The sequence below is a fragment of the Felis catus genome, chromosome B2 (genome assembly GCF_018350175.1).
Source record: "Felis catus isolate Fca126 chromosome B2, F.catus_Fca126_mat1.0, whole genome shotgun sequence".
Taxonomy (NCBI): Eukaryota; Metazoa; Chordata; class Mammalia; order Carnivora; family Felidae; genus Felis; species Felis catus.
This window is the reverse complement of record NC_058372.1, coordinates 146713900-146737651: the sequence shown is the minus strand read 5'-3', so window position 1 is coordinate 146737651 and position 23752 is coordinate 146713900. Positions and strand designations below refer to the sequence as shown.

Genomic DNA, 23752 nt, shown 5'->3' with positions numbered 1-23752 from the left:
ACTCTTCCCCAGGGCCCCTCAAGTCCCATCCTGCACCACTCAGGACATGCCGGGGAGTTGAAGAGCTGGGAAACCCTTCCACAAAGGACTCCATTGACAATTGTAGCCCACTTGAGGTTGTTACTATGCGTATGTAGTATAGTTACCATAACCTATTGCTGTCAGGATCATTTGTCTGAAATTCCCATTTTTATAGATCAGAAATGGGCAAATGTAACCAATTCATGTGCTTCAACTTAATGCAGTGCGAGATATTTAGAAACCAAGAAGGCAAATGAAACACCAACAGTATCCTCGTTATGGCTTCCGAAGCTCCTGCCACATCAAAGGGCTAGGTCCACTGCCCGTACGCATCCGCCCTCCTTCACCGAATGCCTTGCTTCCCTCCTGAAGAGGAAACATCCCTCCACAAAGGTACCACACGCATTTTGAACAGGATGCAAAGTATATATTGTATATTTTATAATACAAATTATTCACTTTAAAAACTAATACATTCTCAGGGCACCTGGGTGACTCAGTCCATTGGGCGTCTGACCTCAGCTCAGGTCATGATCTTCAAGTCTGTGAGTTCGAGCCCCATGTCAGGCTCTGTGCTGACAGCTCGGAGCCTGGAACCTGCTTCGGATTCTGTGTCTCCCTCTCTTTCTGCCCCTCTGCTGCTTACACCCATTCTCTCTCTCTCTCTGTCTCTGTCTCTGTCTCTCTCTCTCTCAAAAACAAACATTTAAAAAAAACTAATACGTTCTCAATATAAAAACAGAAGGTACAAATAAATAAAATGTAGGCGTGATCTGTCTAAGAAATAGCACAATTTCAAATAATGCCACATTTGAGCCATCGACCCTGCCGGACACTCATTCAGTCACTTGTTTGCTCTTCTGCACAGTCCAAGGCCAATTTCTTATTGTCACAATAGACTGTTATCCCCAGCACCCCACGCAGTTCCTGACAGGTTCACCATCCCGACGAGTGAAAACGAATTACAGTTCTTTCTTTGAGTCTTAAAGTATTAAAGCTCCCAACTTTTGAACACACGCTGTACGTAAAATGCCACCGTGAAATTAAAGATGTGTGTCGTACTCTCAGCCGCCTCTCAGTCAATAACTATTTTTTATTTATTTTATATTTATTTATTTATTTGCTTGCCCGCCTTCATGGAACATCATCAGTAGAGAGTCTTAGGGAATCAGACAAGAACAAAAGAAGCATTTGCCAGAAGCAGTGTGCCTTGGGGGCAAGCCCCATTGGCAATGTCAAGAATGCGAAACCCTACTAATACTTGCCCATCAATCTTCCGCACCTACCCTTGTGCAGGTCTGAATTCTTCTGTAAACTCAAGGGGAGAAAGCCCATTATCCTCCTCACCAGTAATTTCTAGGTTTTCCTCACCAGTAATTTCTAGTAGAATGATGCATTCTACTTGGAAAAGAACTTTGGTCTTTCAGAAAACCATTTTGATCATCCTTTTTAGTAACAGAAGCCCGTTGATCTGCACATGTTTAAAGTTCAAGAGCAAGAAAGAGGTGGCCCTTGTATTTCTGTCAGCGATTTCTCCAAGCACACCCAGTCCCCCTGGAGAAACTAGGATTGAATTCTGCTGGCTGCCAAGCCCCATGGCAGTTCCCCTGTTCTCACTGCTGCCGGGTCAGGGCCTTGGGAAACCCGAGCCTCCCCACAGCTGCCCTTCCTTATTCTGTGAAAAGCTCCCCCCCCCCCCCCCAGGAATTGCGTCAGGTGGTTTAAGGAAAGGAACATCATTCTTTTTCCCACGCGTGGACATTCGCCAGACATCGCCATCATCCGGGTCTGAGTCATGATACGGACTGAGGCCCCACGAGGGCCAAAGCAGGGATTGTGCTCACAGGGCCCTGAGAACACATGTCACCTTAGAACGAGGGAGCCGTGCAGGAAGTTCCTCTGCTTGGAGACTTTGCACTTACTGTGCGGAGGGAGCCAGAGAAAGGAGAAAAGTGACCAGCGTTCAGGTTCGGCCACAATCAATTTTTATCACTGGGTGAACAGAACAAAAAGCCAAAGGTCTATTCAAGTCTCCTTGGCCAGAGAAAACTTGTAATTAGTATTTGGTGAGTCAGTTCTCATCATGAGGCTGCAGTGGCATGATAAGGCCGCTCCAGACCCCGGTGAGCCACTTCCCATCCCAAATCCCTGCCTCCAGGAGCTTTCTTTCAGCAGGGAAGGCATTTGGGCCACGCTTGGAATGCGAAGTTAGTATAGATAGGACCTGCCAAAGAGGGCATTTGCTCCTTTTCCAAGCAAAACACCTGTCTAACGTTTGGTCGCCCCTGGGTAATGTGTTCATTTCACCGTCCATGGGCCAGCCGGGCCCTCCCTCCCCGTGGGCACATCTCTGTCTCTGCCCAGCTCTCGAAGGGCACCCCCCCCCCACCCATCGGCAGCTTCCCTGCTCCAAGCAGGAACCACAGAAACCGCTGGGATGCGGCTCTCCCCTCGGCCACCTGCTCCCCGGGCCTCACGTTGGAGGGCAGAGAAGAGACTTGAGTCAGGAGCAAGGAACCCAGCACCAGGGAGCCCACGGCGGCGCGTCTCGCCTCTGTTCAGTCACCAGCACACACGGGCGAGCCCACGTTTGCATCCAAGGATTATCTCAGCGGTACATGGTGCATCGTGCAGGCTGCACGAAACCACTCTGAAGAAGATAAGCGTGTCGTGTAATGAAGAAATATTTTGCAGGCTGGTGTGCCGCATGCTAGCTTGGTGATCTTGAAAACGCTACCGAAAGCTTTTGAGCTTGGGTTAAACCAGGAAAAAATAATACCTCAAAATCAGGCTCTGCTGACAAGTTAAGGGATTGGGGCAAATTATCTTCACTGAACACCCACTTTTTTTTTTTTTTTTACCTAGAAGAGGGAGCTAATAATACAGTTACAATTCTTACGGAGTTGTTACGGGGATTGAGAAAACTTATGTAAGAGACTTAGCATAATACTTGCGAGAGAGCTGGCCTTCGTAAATGTTAGACAATATTTACGTGTTCATGACTCAGCTGTTCGTCTCTTCATTTAACCAAGATATGGGAATTAAGAACACAAGATATGCAGAATGCCCAGCTGAAAGTCTAGCACACGGTAGGTAGTCGACACAATTAATTTCATTTCTCGTCTCCTTTTCCCAAACGGGGACACTAAGTTATAGGGACACGAGGTCCTTCCTACCCTATTTAATGTCACTGCTAAGACCTCTGTGTATCAGGTAAGTCCCTTCAGGAAGAAATTAAAAGTAGGAAGAGGACAGAGAAAAAACGGAGACTCTTGTATCTGCTTTAATTGATTTACTGCAGGTCAATCTCAAGGAGCGAGGACAGAAGTAGAAGTCCATTTAGCCAACTTCAAAGCTCTGCTCTTGACCTCTGATAACTGGGAGGTCTTTGAACTCATCTGCGTTTCTAAGTCTTTGGCCAGAAAGGAAAATTTCTCAGCCACTTTTTCATGCCTTCCAAAGGAATTAATTTTCTAAATGGAAAATTGAAGTAATTAGGTTATAGGCTGAGTGACATTTACTAAGGTGAAAAGCGAGGAAATTTTTATATCCTTTATTCAACAGTTATTAGATGTATTAAGCAATATGGAGTAATTACTTTTATTCCCCCAAATGTGATTATTCTTTTCAGGCCAAGGCAAGCTCAAACTCACAAAGATCAACAGACCATGACTACTCAGAAAAGGACCGGGTCACCTCTTTCGCCTTTTTCCCGGAACCGCCTGGTTCACGCGGCAGGTAGGAAAGCGCCCAAAGGGAGAGGCATAGGGTCTGGTGCTCAAGACGGAGCTCAGTTTCCTTCTTCCCACACTTGGACGCACCCATCCCACGCACCTTTCACTTTCTCCCACCAACCTATCCAGCGAGGAGATTTACTCACTGATTCAATAGCACCTACTATGTACCAGGCATACAGCAGTGAGAACAACAGACAAAACTTTGCACCTGCGTGGGATTTGCGTTCTAAAAAGGGAAGCCAGACAGGGAGTGAAGGAAACGGAATCTATAGTTAAGCCAGAAGATCATTGCCATGAAGAAAAGGGGGAGGCCCCCAGAGAGGTGCCGTTTTCATGAACCCTTGACGGAGGGAGAGGCTCCCCAGCCAGCCAGCTGAGGAAGGCTGTGCTAGTTGGATGAATCATCACGTGCAAAGGCCCTGGCATGACCCAGGGGTTCCAGAACCCCAAGCCAACTGAGTAAGGGGCGGGTGGTAGGAGACGATCCGAGCGATGGGGGAGGGCACACATTGTGAAGATTTGACCCCGATTCAGAGGCAACAAGGCACTGAGAGATTATGAGCCAGGGGTTCCTGTCAAGACAACCCACAGATATCCATAAAAGAGTAATGTAAGTAGTTTCAGAGATTATTATCCCATCAGTGTGCCTTGCCTCCTACCTCTGTCTCCTAAATGACAAAGGACACTTTTGTCTTAAATGTACAGTTCCTCGCTCCCTTACCTTACTTGTTTTGGGGTCTTGACAGGCGGCGGGGTGGGGGGGCGGTGAGACTAGCACCTGGCACAAGTCGTGGATCCATTTTTAGAATATTAATTGATCAGGAGCCCAGGGAGGAACATCTGTGTCGACTGATACAAATCTATGCCTTTAACAGGTCTCTGTGCCTTCCTGAGCCTTTGTCTTCATGTCTGTGAAATGGGTGGGTGAGGTAATGCATTTAAAACGTTGCCATAAACGGAGTAAATGGTAGTTATTTTTATTTAAAGAATGACCCCTTATTTCGAAGAATAATTCCATCTGTAATTCTTTGTTCCTGCCTGGAGAAGACCCTTTGGCTCCCCATCGGACCCTTATTCCCTTGCTGGGTTCCACTCACTGTCGCTGTCTTCCTCCAAGTGTCCCTTAAATGCCTTTTCAGTGGAAACTTCTCACCAGGGGTTATTTGGTGCCCCAGCGAGCATTTAGTCATATTTGGAGGCAATTTTCATGATCATAACAGGGGGAGGGCCACTAGGTTTTGGTGGGTGGAGGCTCGGGACGCTGTAAACATACCACAGGGCACAGGACAGCCCCACAGCAGAGAACTATCCGGCCTCGAATGACACGGGTGCTGCCGTGGAGAAACTCTGCTCCAAATACAACAAATGCGGTATCGCGCTTTCCTTCATATACGCATGCGGGAGAGCATATATAATATAGACAACTGCTTCCTCCTAATGGACTCTCTGGCTCACATTATCCCAACCCCTCTGGCACTGACAGGCAGTCGGTGCAGTTATTGAGTGAGGGAGAGTTGGCCCAAACAGAATTTTATGGGAGCAATTGCATCATACGACTCCTACTGAAATTCTGCTGACCAAAGCGCTAGAGATTTGAACTCCAAGCAAAAATTTCCCTGTCGTGCTCCTTAAGTTTCCATATACAGTTCAAAAGGTAGTGGCATTCTAAGTGGATAAAGCAAAATTAATCGGTAGCAACTCTTGCAATTGTTTTCAAAGACAGTATTAAGGGCTCAATGGAGAAAAAAAATACAGCCTATTTCGTCTCATCAGCATCTCACAGAAGGGACACAGAAGGCTGCCTCAGACGGCGGCCTTGTTGAAATAGAGCCAGGATCATTGGCCGGAGGAATCCCTGGGAGGCAGAACAGGGCCCCGTCTGTAATAATGTCTACACTCCCTGCCCTCCTCAGCTGCCACAGTCAAGGTTGCATGTAGCACATAGCATCTCTTGGTAGGAGTTAGGTCCACACGGCTTCTCTGTCCATGTTGGGCAGATGCGGGGGCCAGACCATGAAGGGGATGTCCACGGCATGGCTGGTGCGTGAAAGTCGCAACCGGGGGGCACCTGGGTGGCAAGGTCGGTCGAGCGGCTGACTTCCGCTCAGGTCATGATCTCCCAGTTTGTGAGCTGGAGCCCTGCATCTGGCTCCGGGCTTCTGATACCCTGTCCCCCTCTCTCTTTGCCCCTCCCTCACTTGCGCTCTCCGCCTCTCTCTCTCAAAAATAAACATTAAAAAAAAAAGTCACAACCCTTTGTGGGAGCCCTGCTCTTTTCTTTCAACTTACCCAAATTATTACTATCTCCTTTCTCCAGAGAAATGTCTCATTGCTACCCAAGGGGAAAATCAAGTGTTCTGAACAACTCGGTCACTAAAGAGATATGTGAGACTGGAACTCAAATCATCAACAGGTAATGGGTAAAGCCAACCATATGAGGAGGACCCAGCCCTAAGGGAGGGTTTATAAGCGAGGAGGGGGGAGATATGGGAATATCCTGGTCTAGCCCACGCAGCCAGGTTTGCATTTCAAGGAAACATGTTTGAACACAAAAGAAGACGAGAACCCAGACTGCTGGGTCTTGACTAAGAAAAGAGCGTGTTGGGGCGCCTGGGTGGCGCAGTCGGTTAAGCGTCCGACTTCAGCCAGGTCACGATCTCGCGGTCCGTGAGTTCGAGCCCCGCGTCAGGCTCTGGACTGATGGCTCAGAGCCTGGAGCCTGTTTCCGATTCTGTGTCTCCCTCTCTCTCTGCCCCTTCCCCGTTCATGCTCTGTCTCTCTCTGTCCCAAAAATAAATAAAAAACGTTGAAAAAAAATTAAAAAAAAAAAAAGAAAAGAGCGTGTTAGCAAAAGAGGATGTTCCCATGAAGTCTAGAGAAAGGGGCGTCGTCACTGACCACTCCTACCCATTTCTAGAAACTTCCGTATCGTGGCTTTCTCCTGGTTAGCTGCCTCTTTGTCCAGCACCCTTGTTGCCTCCTTCACTCACTGCTCTTCATCTCTGAGTCTCAGTTTCCCCGTCCATCAAATGGAAGACAATAACATCTACCTCACCACAGGGGCCGACTGCGTGGCAGATAGGTGCTTGATCGATGTTAGCCTGCCTTCTCCACGTTTGAAAGTCTCCTTTCATCTGTGCCCAGATAAAACTGCCATTTTCTTGGTGCAGTTAACCTTAACTGTTAGAAAGAGAGCCTTTTAAACAATTTGACGTTCACGTGTTCCTGACTTCAAAAGCCATTTGATATTTTTTAGGGGCCGTGGCGACTCAAAGGACTCAACACCTTTGTAAGCTTCCTAATTTCAAACGGTGCAATACAATGCAATGAAAAAAAAAAAAATCAGGCTACTAGTGTCCAGGAATCAGCCTGCAGGTATCAGCTTTCCCGAGATCTTAGCATTTCCCAACCTCACGTCCTATTCCCGAAACCAAAGATTCTCTGAGGATTTTATGTAAGACTTCCAGGAATTGTTGGCCAACTTTGCCCATGTTAGCCCCATTCTATCCTGGCCACATGGCTTCTTCTTCCTCCCGTTCTTCCCCATACAAGCACACTAGGACAAACACAGAGAGCTAAGCACCCTGCCCTGTCCTGGTCCCGAAGTGACCTGGGGCAGGTGAGCAGTGGTCACACACATGTGCACGTTGGGTGAGCAGGATGTAACAGCGGCAAAGCTGCCTGAAGTGTCCGAAGGCTCCTCGTGCCGTCTGGAGTTCATCCAATTCCATCAAACAGCCCAGATGCCAAGTGCAACAGTCTAGCACCGTTCCTCAATTCCTTGACCTGGGACACTTGTGATCTTAAATTTGGATGGACTCCTTGATCAGACAGACCTGGGTTTGAATTTCAGAGCCATCATTTGATACCTTTGCCATTTTGTACAAGTGATCCGATCCTTCACATGTTAAATATCCTGTTCTCTAAGATGGGCTAAGAATGGTAACTGCCTTGGGAGGGTAAACTGAGGTCAGATGAGTAACAGCTGACCCCGGTGCTCAACACACATGAGCTGAGCTAGTCACCATGGTCGGGGTTGTTACCATCACCTCCGGGTGAAACAGGACCTCTGAGTCCTGTTCAGGCTCCAGGAGTGCCCTTCGGTGTCCCTTGCTAGAACCGGGTGAATGAGCTTCCTCTCCTCTATCCACACCACGCATCAACACACAGTCACGTGTCCTCAGTCACTCAGTAATTATTGGCTGCATTTCTTTAATGTTCTTGTGCACTAGCCTACCCATCCCCTCTACTCTGATGGTCTTCCTAAAAGAGGCAAGAAGAGGGAAATGAATATTTTAAGAGGTGAAAATTCTCATAGAGGCGGAAGCAAAATTTGTACCTTGTCCCAGTGTTTTTGGGAAGATTTGTCAGCCATTGTCCACCAACGTCTTGGAATAACAGGAGCCTCAATCCCCCTTCTGCCCATCTCTGTCCCCCTGGCACCTGCAGCTGTCACTCTCCTCCACGGCATCAAAGGCCAACCTCACCACAAAGCCAAGGATTGGCTGAGTCTCATTTCTGCTCCTTTAAAAAATCTGCTGTAAGTGAAAAGCTCGAGGCATTAAGAAGTGCAAAAATCAATCCTACAACATGTTTAAGCAGAGTAAATTCTATAGGAAGCCCTAAAATAATGATCATGTCAAAGAAAATGGCTTTATCCTTGGCATCTTGGTAAGAGATAAAATTATAGTATTGGAAACTTGACAATGGAGTAATAGAAAGGAAATTAAGAGAGGGGGGAATAAAAAACTGTGTCTAATCTGCGCTGCACTCTTCCAAGAATGTACGCACGTAGGATCCGCTGCCCTGGGGACAGTGTGAGACGAGGGAGGTAAAAGACAACTCGCGAGGTGAGACAGACTTTCGGCAGCAAAGTTCAAGTCCTAGGAAAGTCAAGTGCCAGATGGCCATGTAAAGTCTGTTTCGGGCAGGGCGTGGTCCATGATGTCATGTTGCACGAGGAGATTTCAAGGAACACTGGACAATGCGAGAGCCTCTCTTCTCCCTGCCCCAACTGCCCAGCTGTCTGTTCCACCCACCCCACCATACCCTTTTCCCTGTAAGTTTGCCTTCCCGGTTACCACCTACAGATGTTCCCTTCCTCATCCCTGCAAGCAAGAGGGAGACGCTGAGCAAAGTGTCAGGCCTTGTCATTTAGACCGAACGCAGACAGCCTGCAGTGATGTCACCAGCCCCGGCTGCCCAGCCACGAGCAGCCCAATTCATCAGGAAACCAGAAATACGACAGTCTTTGGAGATACATCGAGAGATAAACAGGGCCAACGTGGGTTTGTCAAATTAAGAAAAACAGAGGCTGGAGGACTGTCTCCATAGATATTCTAATGAGTTTTTGAGTTGGGAAGAAAGAGTAGCCCCGATTTATACAGAATCGCTCCCCACGCTCCCAACGTGCTCAGGTCAAACCCCTGGCGTATTCCTGACCCCCTCCCTCCCCACGTCCCACCTCACTCCAGTTCAGAATCTGTAAGGTTCTAACTGATGGCAAGGTTGGGATGTTTTTCTTGAAAACAGGAACCCGATCAGAGCATGTTTCATGAAATATTTTTACCAGCCCCAACATGCTACGTAAGGCAATGATAGCAAGAACGGTTTCAATCGAGCAAATGCTCGTAGAGCCCCCAGCCTGTGTGTGACGCCATACTGGCTGCTGTGGAAGAAACAGGTGGGGAAACACGTCGTCAAGACCCTGAAATTCTGTTGGACTTAATTAGAGACTTAAAGGCCCAGGACATACTCAGCAAGGACTAGGTGTCTCCAAGAAGCACGAGGCGCTACGGGGCTCAAAGAAGGGGGACATCACATCAGGCGGAGAAAGGCCTTCTGCGTCGGCCATGAAGGACAGAAGTTTCGAAATCGTCTCTAAAAAACAGACTGAACAGATTAACGGATTGCAGCCTGCCGGAACCCTACAAACAAAGGCCTGGCATCCAAAAGCAGTGCATGAGTAGCATCTTTCCACCCATTCACTAGTTAACTCAACATTTATCAAGAGCCTGTTCTATGCCAGGCACCTCTCTGGGCACTGGGAGCGGAGAAGGGAATGAAATGAAACAGACTCTCCTAGAGCTTAGAAATAGGTCATACCCATGGGTTTAAAAACATCCCAGAGTAATGAGGGGTGATCAGACCAGGGCAGTGGGAGGGATCGTCTGCGGATTGTGGAGCCCACCCCAGGAAAGGAGGATGCCTGGAGGAAGGAGGAGCTGAGGGACCCCGAGACGAGACGACCTTGACGGTTTGCAGAAGGCCAGCGTGGCTGGAGCAGAGACAAAGCAGCGGTAGTGAACCTCGTGAGCCGGGGCAGGAAGTGTGGATTTTGTCTTAGGTGAGGCAGGAGGCGCAGAGCAGGCTGAGCAGAGGGGCGTCATCTGATCGGCATTCGTGAAAGGCCACGCTAGGTGCCGAGGTGCTGACTGCCAGGGTGGAAGTGAGGACTCCACTCTATCCAAGGGCCCATAGTGGCTTGCACGGGAGGCAGCAGTGGGAATGGAGGAAAGCGAATGGCTTCGGATGGTCCCCGAGTTCGAGCCGACAGCATTTGTTGATGGCCTTGTCTGAGCCTTGAAGAGAAAAATGAAAGAAGGCTTCAAGAGTTTTGCCTTAAGCAACCGGGAGTCTGGTTTCTAAGACGGAGAGGCCTGTGTGAGGGCACATTTAGAAGGAAATTCTATTTCGGACTTAATATAAAAGTAAGACAGGAACCAGAATAGGATGTGGAATAAGCTTTTTTGTCTTAAGATCAGAAATGTTGGAACAGTTTTCTAGATTTTTTCAATCCAAATGCAGTGGATAAACCAACACTACAGGTGACAATCCATAGCCATTTCTGACAAAAATAAAAAAGGACATCAAACAATTAACTGTCAGAAACACAAGAAATGTATATTAAAACAAGAATGAGATCATACTTTTTTACCCAAAGAGTGGAAAAAATTAAAAAATCAGTAACACCCAGTGGTGATGCAGATGTGGGGAAATGGGCATTCTCGTGCACTTTTGACAGAATTGTAAAACAGTGCAACATTTTTGGAAGGCGGTTTGGAGGCAGCTATCCAAAGGAATCAGGTGGCATAATCCCACTTGAAATGTGTGCTGCACAAAGTTGCCCATAAATGATCAGAGATAAAGGGGTAAGCGCATTCATCACCTCGGTGAAATAAGTCACCTTACATCCACATAGAGGAATATGGGGAGATCAGAATAAAGGGAGACCTCCTCTCTACTTCTCATATTTCAGTACGATTTGAATTTATGACACGAGAAAGACCACTTTTAAAGAATAACATAAGAAGTTAAAGGTAAGTGTTAGAAAGTTAGACAAGACAGAACGAACAGCGTTGGCTTACCTGCTCGGTGCTGGTGAGGGTGTGGGAAGTGGTCACTTTCACACGCTGATGGCAGGAAGTTAATGTGGCACATTTCTGGAGGACCACCTTAGCCACCTGTACTAATTTCTTTGAACCATCGTACACTTAGATGCACTAAACGGGTGTCTAGGAATCTATCCTGCGTGACCCCCCTAAGGGCACACAGTCAAAGATTTATAAGAAAGAATGCTCATTGCCACATTACTTGTAACAGTGAAAAATGCGAAGACACTTATTGATATTAATGATTTTCTAAGGCACGCTCAAATATACAGTGCAATCTAAGGAAGCACAGAAAACCACGTTATTTAAATTATCGAATGACGTGGAGAAGTGTATATAGTAGGCACGAAGTACGAGAAAGAAAGATGCAAATCTCTTCACGTTGCATAATCCCTGTTGACGCACACACACGTGCCTACACACCCATTCAAAATAATACTAGGAGAAACTCATCCGAAAAGTTAACAAGATGGCTTCTTGGTAACAAAACTAGAAATTGCTCATTGTTTTTCAAGGAACACCCGTTCCTTTTATAATCAGCATGCTTTTACTAAGAGAAGAGATAATAAATTAGTATGCCCGTTTGTCCCAAAGCTCACCAGATTTTATTTTGGGTTTTTTTGCCCAACTTGAAAAGCCCCCGCAGGTCACTCAACTACAGAGAAAATTGCCTCAATAAAGCAGCTGCATTTCACACGTGCCTCACTGCCCACTCCACACTCGCTGCCACTCATCTTATCGATGTTGCGATGCTTTAACGCCGTGGGGGTACAGGCAACACCTCGCTGGTACCTGGAGATATATGAGCCTAGACTCCGGGCAGCATCTGTTGCTATAACAGAAGGTCGTTCCTCAGCAGAAATTGAAATGGATGTTATTTACTCTAACCAACAGCGATTGCATCTCAGACTTAATAAATCACGTGCACACGTGCGGAACCAAGGGTCCAAGCAGGGGCAAGCCAGAGTCTGGGGAAGCGACATCTTGTCCATCTTTACCCTGAGTCCCTAAAGCAAGTCTAGGTCTAGCCAAAGTCGGATCATTCCGGATATAACCCCTCCCGATGTATACCCCACTCCCCTTCACCACAAGATCTTCACCAAGCCAAGTAAGCCCGCTTTGGATCCTTTGCACGTTCCCCACACCCCCCCGCCCTGTCCCTCTTCCACTTGTGTTCTCTCTCAAAATAAATGAGTGAACTTTTTAAAAAAAAGTTACTGAATATCAGGTAAGAAACTAAGTACTGGACATGTATGATACAATTTCATCATTGTAACAGTCCCATGAGACAGGAAGCTTACACTACCCCCATTTTCCAGAGGATCACCTGGGGCTCAAGACAAGAAATGTGCCCAAAGTCACAGCCCATAGACGGTGGAGCTGGGATTTGAATCCAGCTGATCTGGCTCCGAGTGCCCACGCTTACCTGGTATGACAATATACCATGCGGGTATTAATGCTCCCAGTATCATGGGGCCACTGTGCTGGAAAAGCAAATGTTCCTGTTACTCAGCACGCAGTAAGCTTGTGGTGAATACCAGCATTGTTATTAAACTTCCCATATAAGGCTTCCAGAAGAGAGAAGGAAGAACAAAACTTCCTAGGGACCTCTGTTACCATGCATGGCTCAGTCCTACCATCATGTTCCCCTGGTGCAAGATAGTACCTGAACCAATGTCTTCGTGCATTCTCAAGCCCTGTGGATCCGGAGGGTCTGGGTGGATGTACAAGGTGACCCTGTGTCCTGGGGCAGCCTCTCCGGACTGGTTGCGCGAGATAACGATTCCTGCCCTTATGGTTTCCACATGCTAATCAGAATTAATTGGCCAAAATCATTTTTAAAGTCTAGGTGCTTCATACATTAGTGCTTAATTACGATATATCATTTTCTCCGAGCAGGTACTCGGACCCTGGAGATGAGTTCTCTCTCCTTATCCCTTTAATAAGGAGTCAGTCCTGGACTTGCATTCAGTCAACTCCTTCCTGACATACAAGAAACAGAACCGATGGTGGTTTGATCTCTCTCGTTTCTTAGTTAAATGGATTAAATAGAAAGATAAAGAGCCATCTTTAAACTCGTGAACTTTTTTTTTTCTTTTGCAAGCACTCTAAAAGCTTTCATTTCACAGAGTGGATATTGCTGTGTGGTCTGGTCACACACATCGAAGCTACGGGACATTCTAGTATCCTTATGGGTGTCATTTGATGTTCTGCTTGTAACCTTGCTGCCTGTCATGGAGGCCAGTCACTGCCAATGATCTTCAGTCACGGGCCATGGACAAACCTCCATTGGCTCGTCCCCACCCTTCCAATAGATGTGATGTTTCCAGAGAGCCCTCTCACATCTCTTCTCAGTAGATGTCCAGCATCCTCACGGAAAGTATGAAACAAAACCACAGTTACTACAAGTGCAGAAGAGACGTCTGGTAAACAACTAGGACTTTGAAGAAATCTCCACACACCGCTTGGCCGATCTTGAACATTTGAGCGCGCGTCCCTGGATTTCTGTCGCCGGGGATGCCCACCTCCAAACCCTTTCCGGTCCGCCCAAGTCTCTTTAAGTGAAAGGAAGCTATTACCCTATAAAAACTTTAAACTGTATATATCCTCAGCATCTCTAAGCCATTACAAAAATCATGCAGCTAATGACTTGGCATATGCCCACGACCCAAAACTTGGCCTTCCGGGCATAGCCTGATGAATGCCTCCTCACCTCTGCAATGACCCCAGGTTCAGCTGCCAAGACCCTGTCCCCTCCACTTCCCTCCATGCCTGGCCTGGCTGGCCCACGGCCACTCTTGCAAATGTGACTTCCCGGAAGTTGCTGAAGGACAGATCCCGGCAGAAAACCCCAGATTCAAGGATGCCTGAAGGTTAGAGCATGAACGTGTATCCACATTTTGCAGATGGGAGAGTAAGGCAGACATAAGAAGCATCGTCCTCGGATAACGGGATGAGTCAGAGGAACTCCCAGGAATAGACTGCAGATCTCCGTCTCCTATTACCAGCGGCATTACCGGGAGAAGACTGTGAGGGCACAGTGACCTCACACATGTTCTCAGCCCAAAAATATTTGTCTTGAGTCCTTTTCCAGCTCCTCTCGAGCTGTAATAAACTCAACTTTAAATCTTTTTTTTTTTCCTTCAAGTTGACAACAGAAGATCAGTGTTAAAATCCCACTTTGGAATGTGTGTTTATGAATTTGTGACTTTCTTCGGGGCTACTAGTCATAAATCCAGAGTACAGCAGGCGTTTCTTTCTGGCCGGATTTATGAGAACACCAAAGGCGGTCGGGAAAGTTGCGCGTTGCAAGGCAAGTGCTGCTGAAGAGCCACCAGCTATTATATTTGACCTGGAGACGGGGGAGTTTCCCGGGGCCTGGGAATGGGCAAACTTGGACTCAGTGAAGAAGAAGGGAAGGAGGAGGGGAGAAAAGGCAGTGGGAGAGGGAAAGACACGGGGGGAGGTAAGGAAAGAGGGAGCGGAGGGAGGAAGACCTACCTTAGTGGTGATTACAGACCGGTCAATGAAAGTTTGACGTTTGATTAAATACTAAAATAAATGTTCCAAATAAGGGTTCCTTTGCAAATGCAGGCAGACAGTCATGATTGTAAGGTGGGAGAAAATCCTGTCGGATCCCTTCTAGCTCCTTCTCTGACAATGAAACGCGGCACAGAAACAGGCTCAGCCAGGGGCACCGTCTACTGGGGCTTTAGTAAGAATGTTGACTTTGGAAACAACACAGAAAGGTGATAGTCTAAGAGTCTCAGAAGGGCTCTCCTGAGCCTGTGGGGACATTGCAAAGTCATGATGTTCCATGGAGTACAGGGAAGGGGCGATCATGGTTCCCAGCCTGTACTCTCGTCTGGATGGGTGATCAGGACGAGGAATTGACCAACGCTTGTAAGAGCAGCGAACGCACATGTTAGGACACTAGGATCCAAAGCGACCTTGACGAGTAGGCTAAATCAGCCTCAAAACCATGATGTATTTAATACTGACACAACTCAGTGTAAAAACAAGAACTTAAGGGGGGGGGGCCTCACTAGTTCTGACTGACAGGAGACTGCAGACATGGCGTCCTGATTTTAAACACATAAAGGAAGTCAAGATAATGCAATGCTGGCAGGAAGGGGCCCAGCGGGCTTCTTCTTTTTTATTTTTATTTTTGTTTTTTTTATTTTTATTTTTATTTTTATTTTTATTTTTATTTTTATTTTTTTTATTTTTATTCAGGCCGTCTTCTTAGATGTCCCCGGCACACCAACACTTCTTAAGTAAACAAATGGGTGCTTCCCCTTTTGAAGACTCCACTTGGTTAAAATTAAATTCTCCCTGACGTTTGTTTCGCCAGATTGATTTCCCAGCGAACTACATCGTTATAAACGATGGAAAGATGAACGTCAGGCTAGCCCCAATGAATGATTTCAAATTCCTGATTAATGGAATATGAATCAATGAGTGCCCTTAATACAAAGAGAGGGTATGCCAGCCTTCCCCAAAAGAATGTTCTAGTGAAACTCTAGTCCTAAGAAATTTAATGGAAAGGGGTTCCAAAGACAAATGTAATAACAATAATAATAATATCAGTAATAACAACTAACACACACACACACACACACACTACTTTATACCCAGCACTGCTCTGAGAACCCATGTCTCCAGGATGCTCAGTGAACCCCGTCCCCCTTTTATTTACACACGATGGACATTGACATTTTACACTCTGACGGTCCCTAGAGAAAAGGAACCTACTCAACTTTGTTTTATCTGATATGTCCTCAGCTAATTTGACAATGGAACCTTATTCCTGCATAACATCGATTGATAGTAATTGTGAAATTCTGAGGTACATTCATTAATCCATTCCACAAATATTCCTTAAATGCCTTTTTTTTTCTTTTTGCCAAGCACCAAAGTAAGCAAATATCAGAAAGAGAGACAAAACAGTAGAGAACTGAAGATCGAGTAAGATACCTATTAGAAGAATAAACCAGTAAAGCGTATAACACGGTCTTGTTTTTATAAGACCCTAGAGGAAACAGCAGAAAGAATGCCTCCCAAAGATCGGGACACATACACAGCTATGGCCAGCCCGAGTCTGTGTGGCATTTGCAGCGTGTTGAGTTTATCCGCAGACAGGCAAGGAATTTTGAGAACCTCTACATTTCAAAGTAAGATGTATTTTAGTTGTCTTTAAAGACCCTAAATAATGTAAATCTGCATCAGAGACAAAGGAGATTGGTTCAACTTTGAGGAAACCTTTCTGGCCCCATGAAGAAGTGACAGCAGAGGCCCCAGGAGATCTTAGCCATCGAGCCCCCCCCCCCCGCCCACTACTAGGATCTATTACCATCTTTGATCTGTGGCTGGCCAGCGTTGCTTGAGGCAGGGGCTCGAACTGGTATCACTCTGGAACCTCATTCCAGACCTTTTAGTGTGCCTGAAGACGAAGAAGAAAAAGTGTGTGCGTGCACATGCACACGTGCCTGTGTGTGGGTACGCATGTGCGTACGCGTGGTGGGGGGGGGGGGAGAAGGGAGGAAAATGGACTGCAAAGATCGGCCCAATATTAAATGTCAAAGCCAAGAGCAACTCACTGCCCTTACTCAGGGAATGCAGAGAGTGAGAAAAAAAATTTAAATCATAATCACCATCAACCTTGGTTTATAAATCGGGTCAAATTTGCACACTTTGCTGTATCCATTACCCCCAATTACAGTAATTTCCATTTCCCCAAGGCATTAATTGAGAAAGGTAAATTTATGGTAAGAATCAAAATGTCAGCTTCCACATTCTCTTAAGTGGCATCAGAGGTCTCCGCTTTTTCATTGAAAATTCTTTCTCTTGTTAAATTCCAACGGTTAAGGACAACTGTTCAGGTTGGCCCTCTGGTTTAAACACCACGCTCTGGAATCCACTCTCCTCTTGAGGTGTGAATCCATGAGGACGTCAAGAAGACAACAGGATAAGTATGGGTGAAAACCAGGGGGCAATGAATGTGGCACCCGTGTCCTCATAAACAACAACTCAAGTGCAAGTCTCACGTGCTCAGTTATTCTAAGATCAGCTGTGGGGAGGACCACACCACTGAGGGTAGAGTTAGTATGACAACAAGCAAGCCAACAAGTCACTAGAGGGGTGTGTGTGTGTGTGTGTGTGTGTGTGTGTGAACTTACACACATGCATGTACACACAATCATCATATAAACTCCTCTGCTGTCTTTCAAGACTGAGTCTAGCTAGTGGTCTTGTCTCAAAGCCTCCTCACTCCCCACCCACCCCCCCACGCCATCAAGCTCTAATGCACATATTATACACACACACACACACACTCCCAGACTCCATCGGATGTCTGTTACTACCGGATTTTAGCCATTTGCCATCCGCATCAAAAATAGATGATCGGTATGTTCAAAAACAGTAGGACTGATTCATAGCTCTAATGAAGGCTGCACTTTAGAACATTTATAGCCATGACGTAGCATCCCCAGAAAAATTTGGAAAATTTCAGTCTTCGAAGCCAACACTACCGAAGCTGGGCTCAGAGAAGCAGTCCTCTGTTTATAAAAGAGGTGCTCGTAAGTCTCCTGCAGTCTGGGGATGTGTTTTCGTTTTGCGCCTCTGTCTTCCTGGCGGCTGTTCTTGCCGAAGACGGAGGGCAGGAACTCGATCCCACAGCTCAGTCCCTCCCCTGGCCTCTGGGGAGCCCAGGGTCCCGCCCAGGCTGAGCCTTGTTTGGTGCCTTGCAGCAGAGAGAGAATAGTTTGTATAAAAGAGACGCGAATTTCCAGAACGTTCGTAGTTAGGTAACATCTCCTCCCCTGCTCCATCGTCAGATCCCCTCTGACCCCCACCTGCCAGTCCAAAGAATTCAAACTCACTGTCCTTCTCGCCAACTGAGCACACAAGTTCCAATCCACCAACCGGAAAAAGCCACGAAGAGGCTGTCGGGTCTGAGGCTCTGGGGGACGTTCTCCTTGCTGCCTGGAAACCTAAACAGGCCTTAAATAAATGCTCTGCAGTTTTCTTGCCATTGTTCTCATTGTGAGCAGCACCTCTAGCCCTCCTGTATCAGCTCTTATCTTCACAAGGTATCTGTCCCTCCTTCCAAACGTGAGCCCTCCCAGCAGAAGGATAAGGCCCCACATTCAAGGGCCTTTGAACATGAACGTGTAACTTCATTATTATCTCAGGTGAACTCAAAGTATAAAATCTGATTTGCACGTGCTCTCCAGAAGCTTTGATGCCTGGGAATGGTTTCTGAGAAACTGGAAAATCTTAATAAAAATCCAAGGAATCTCAATGACTTCTAACCAGCGTCTGAATTTTCAGAGAAAGGGTATCTGGGGAGAGAGAAATCTGGCAGCTGAATCATCTGGAGAAGGGGGCAATAAGGTACCAAAGGCTGCTTGAATGCCACATAGCATGAGCACTCTAAGTGCTAACCAGTCACATGAACATTTTTATTCGTGCCCTGTCCCTTCCTTGTCCTTGAGTACGCTTTTGTGTCTCGCCACGCAGAGCCCTACAAGTGAACGCGAACCAGAGTCTGGACTTTCTTTCTGTCAAATAGAGCTAATTTCATTTCTAAAGGTTCCTGAGCTACTTTGTAGAGCTCACGTCGCTTTTCTTCTTATTGGCTTGGATCTTGTGGATAATTTATTTAAAAGACTTAACTGGTCCCTTATGGCTGGAATCCATTTTCATTTCTAAATTGACCACTCTTCTCAATTGAATTTAAAAATGAACAGGCTACCTGTTTCAGACTGGAATAGTGACCTCATCCACCAACGTTGGCCTGTGGGTGTTGACAAAGCCTAGTTCATCAGGCAGCACCCTTGACTCTACTCCTCAGGGCAATCCCACAAAAAATGTCTAACAGATATCCTGAGCTTTCATGTCTAGTCCTGACAGTCTAGTGAGCCATCAGCCAGGTGGCCCAGTCATCCAGAATGCCATCGCAGAGTAACATTTACTGTGTGCAAAAGAAGGTGCTAGCAACTCGAGAGAATACAGAAAGGAATCAGCAAGGCCCCTGCGGTCGGACTGTTTATACCCTCTTAAGGGAGCAAGACGTCACCTCGTGTAACAAATGAAAGCATGATGAATTCTAGTATGGAAGAATACAAAAATCCATACATGTGTGAGGAAGAATAACTCCAACAGAAAGGATGAAAGAGGGATTGATGAGCTGAGACTTTTGGACTCAGAACATGGGGTGTCCTGTCCGCCTCACCGTGTGACTCAGACTGTAGACTCCGGCGGTCCCTGGGCTTAGGGACACCACAGTCACCCCATGCTGGCCCCGAGTGGGGTTGGATGGCATGGGTCTGGGCGGCTTCTAACATGCACCCAAGAAGGGGTGCCAAAGCTTACCCAGTAGAAAAGGTGAAATCAGCCCGTTGAGACAAGTAGAATGTGGTCCACCCCAGATTTTGACACTTCTTTACCTTTCTATCACTAGAGCCTTGCAAATAGTTGCCCATCTAGTTCCCAAATATCAGGGGTGGGTCGGACAAGCTTAACAAATGACTGAAATCTCTTCTGTATTAAATTAAGAAAGACCTGTTACATAGATCATGTCTTCTTGGAATGTAATTTTATTCTTTGTCTTTTAAATTCTTTTATTATAGGGGCGCCTGACTTCAGCTCAGGTCACGATCTCATGGTTCATGAGTTCAAGCCCCACATCGGGCTCTATGTTGACAGCTCGAAGTCTGGAGCCTGCTGTGGATTCTGTGTCTCCCTCTCTCTCTCTCTGCCCCTCTACCACTCACACTCTGTCTCTCTCTCTCAAAATAAATAAACATTAAATAAAACAAAATTCTTTTATTATATATTCTTCTCCTTACAAATGCAATGCATTCTAATATGTAATATTAACAAAATATGTGAAAAGTATAACAAAATAAATAAAATCACCGGTAATCCCTCTACCCAGAAACTACCATTCACTTACATTAGGGTGTATTTTCTTCCAGCCTTTACTTATGACAAGTTAATTTTGATGTCACATAAATGGCTCTGTACAAGTGCTGGAAGTTTACGTTTAGTAATTTTGTGTCTCATGGTTTTCAACTGGAAAACGTAGCAGGATATACATGTCTGCCAAGGAAATAACGTAACACATAGTAGGTAAGAAAAAAAAAAAGAAGAGAAACGTGGAAAAATATTTATGTCATGTGATATTCCTGTGGGCAACCATGTGATAAAGAGTAATTCTTGGGGCACCTGGGTGGCTCAGTCGGTTAAGCGTCCGACTTCGGCTCAGGTCATGATCTCACGGTCCATGAGTTCGAGCCCTGCGTCGGGCTCTGGGCTGACGGCTCAGAGCCTGGAGCCTGTTTCGGATTCTGTGTCTCCCTCTCTCTCTGCTCCTCCCCTGTTCATGCTCTGTCTCTCTCTGTCTCAAAAATAAATAAACGTTAAAAAAAATTTTTTTAAAGAGTAATTCTTAAGATATTAAAAATAAAGTTGTTCTTAAGTGATATCTAGAAGGTGGGCAGAATGCAGGGGTGAATTTCTTTAAGAATAAATAACTCTCGCTCATCGAACCCAGGAGCTCTTCCCCCAGCAGGCTCTGCACTAACACAAAGGGCCACAGAAGAAAAGAGGCTCTTCCCGAGGATAGAGCCCCAGCCGGCCCGCCTCAGTCTGTTGACCTCCTGGTCTCTTATCAAGACTTTGAGGTGAGCCATCAGGAAACTCCCACTGGACACTTTTTACTTTTACTTTACTTTCTTTTTTTTTTTAAGTTTATTTTTATGTATTTTGAGCAAGAGAGAGCATGAAGTGGAGGAACAGAGAGAGAGAGACAGACAGAATCCTAGGCAGGCTCTGCGCAGAGCCTGATGCAGGGCTCAAGCTCACTGACCGCGAGATGGTGACCTGAACCAAAATCAAGAGTCAGACCTTAACTGATGAAGCCACCCGGGCGCCCCTCCCACTGGACACTTGAAGGAAAGCCTGTCAGTTACCTCTGATTTCTCAGTCCTCGGATGGCCTGGGGTGCAAACTGCCTCCGAGAACCACTTCCTGAGAGTCGCGACTACTTCTGCCCGTTCCAGGGGGTGTGATCAGGGCTTTCTCGCAGAGCCCCAGGAGCTCAGAGAGCCTGAGCACAGGTAACGTGCTGAGAAGGTTTCCACCAAACGTCTGTTAACAAATAATCCGCAGAGCGCCGGCGAGAAGTGGCTGGGACAGAATGGTCCCTCTTCTGCCTAAGAACTACTCCCCCTCCGTGTCGGACATTCCAACTAACCCATGAAGGTAGAGCTTCTTCTGGGCCAGCCAGTTATAGCCTGAGTTTCTCTCACTTATTCCTCACTGGTTGGATGGTTAGTTCTATGTGTGAGCTCGTCTAGACCACGGCACCCAAATGTTTGTTCAAACACTGGTCTAGGTGTTGCTGTGAAAACAGTTTTAGCTGAGACTAACATTAAATGGATAGACTTTGAGTAAAGCAGATGACTTTCTACGGCGTGGGTGGGCCTCATCAAAACAGTTGAAGGTCCCAAAAGCAAAGATTGACCTCCCTCAGGAAGAAAGACTCTGTCCCCAGATGGTCCGCCGACCTTCTCAGCAACACTCACGCGTCCCTGGTTTCCAGCCTGCTGGTCTACCCTGCCAGGCCCACAAGCATATGAGCCAATTCCTAAAAGTAAATGTCTCTCGCTCTCTCCCCCCCCCAAATATGTGTGTGTGTGTTGTGTATTTCAAATTTAAAGCCACGAGATATACAGTTGCTCAATGTAAACTTCCAGCAATCCTTTTGTAGAACCATTTATGTGACACCAGAATTAATTTTTCCTAAGTAAAGCCTGGGAAAAAATATACTACAATATAAAAATATGATCATTTCTGGGTGAGGGATTTGCAGGTGATTTTATTTTCCTATACTTCACCTTCATTTTACTAATATCATACATTAGTATGTATTGCATTTATCACCAAAAAAATAACGTTAGTAAGAATAATTTTTAAAGACAAAGAATATGTCCTATTGGGTCCCGTTCGTTTGGCAATCCCCAGACTGGAAAAACCCAACTGGTACCAGAATTTCTTTCCACTCATCTGTCCTTCTCCAAGCAGCCTGGAACAATCCTCTCTGCTTCTAGAACAGCCCGCAGAGGTGCAAACCCGCCCGGCATAAACAATACCAATGGCATCATTGCCATGATGTTGGTGATAAAAAACTGGGTTGATGCGGTTTGGATGAGTCCCTCCAGATCCCAGATACAGGGCTTACAGGGCTAGAGAGAGTGACTTCCCCCAGGCCACAGCTCCCCTACGACAGCGTGGGGGGCCTTGACCGTGGCTCTCCTACATCTGCCAGGACCAGGAACTGGAAGGCACTCGGCTCCCTGCCCAGGGGCTGCACTCCCTGAGGTCTCCTCGCTCCCCCTGGCAGTGAGAGACTCTGGGAAGCCCCGAGCGAAGAAATGCTGTTCTTGAAAATGCCTTCAGTAGCGCCCAAACTATTCACAAAGGCCATTAATACATCAATACAGAATTACTTTTTTTTTTTTTTTTTTTTTTTTTTGGCCAGGAAATAAGAGGATGCTGGGCCCCTAGAAAGACTTTGGTTCGCCTGCTCCAGGGAGGGAGAGCTAAGTTTTTAATTTCTGTACCGCATCCCTGCCTCTATCTGCAGGCACGTTACTCAGCCTAATTCCAGAGTGAAACTAAAAGGTGTACAAAAGTCTGAGCAAAGTCACTCACAAAGGCAAAAAAAAAAAAAAAACCCACGAATAGCCTTGTTCCCACAGATTCAATCAGTAGTGCAAGACCTACAGAGCTTCAGAAATTTAAATCAGACCGCACAATTAATGACCAGAAATTCCAATTTCATGTTAATTAGTTTTAATTAAAAATTTTCCCTCTGCTTATCTACCAGGGCTTAGTGTCAGTACCCCAGCAAGGCAATCTTTGAATTCCCTGCATCAGACGCTCTACCTTTGCAGCTGAACAAGAAAACAATTCTCCGAACGGCACCTGCGTGGCCCATGTGGGGCCAGAAGAAGGCAGGTAATCAGGCAGGAAGCGGGACCCACGAGCACATGCTGTAAGCTTGGACGTGAGGACGGTGCCCAAATGGCAGGAGATTCATTCCTTTCAGGGTGTCCAGGCCTTAGCCACATTTGCCCTCCTAACACGGCACAAGACATGTACCCAGACTTCCCGAGGTGACCACTGCAATGTGATGGGAGCGTCAGACATCAAGGAACAGGAAGGTTATAAAGGAAACTGCTTTTCCACCATTTATCAAGCTGTAGCGGCCGCCCTCCAAGGAAATAAGGGGGGGAAGCATCTGTTTCTGGGCGTCTGGGTAGCAGAGAGCTGCCTGGCAACGTAAGAGGACGAGGGGAATCTGTTTGTTTGGGGGACGAGAAGGAATTCTGTCAACGGCGTGAAAAAGAAGTGCTTTCTGCATTCGTGAGCATTTCGCCAGGAACCACAAACAGGCTGCAGCCGCCACCTCCCCTCTCCAGATGACCCAACACACACTCTCAGCCACAGGTCTGTCTTTCAAACATCATCATGTGTGAAAATTTCACTCTGATCCATTTTGTGGAAGGGCCGTGAGAGACAGCCATGGGA

The 23752-nt window shown here is 46.6% G+C and overlaps 1 long non-coding RNA gene across 1 annotated transcript; it reads right to left on the bottom strand.

Annotated features, from left to right (window-relative positions):
• Positions 1-8998: 8998 nt before the first annotated feature.
• On the bottom strand, positions 8999-21199 carry LOC102902150. The gene is made up of 5 exons (XR_006598474.1): positions 21130-21199; positions 20112-20257; positions 18034-18144; positions 16503-16592; positions 8999-10339 (listed from the first exon to the last, which is right to left on the bottom strand). It is a non-coding gene; the product is annotated as an uncharacterized LOC102902150 (long non-coding RNA).
• Positions 21200-23752: the final 2553 nt, after the last annotated feature.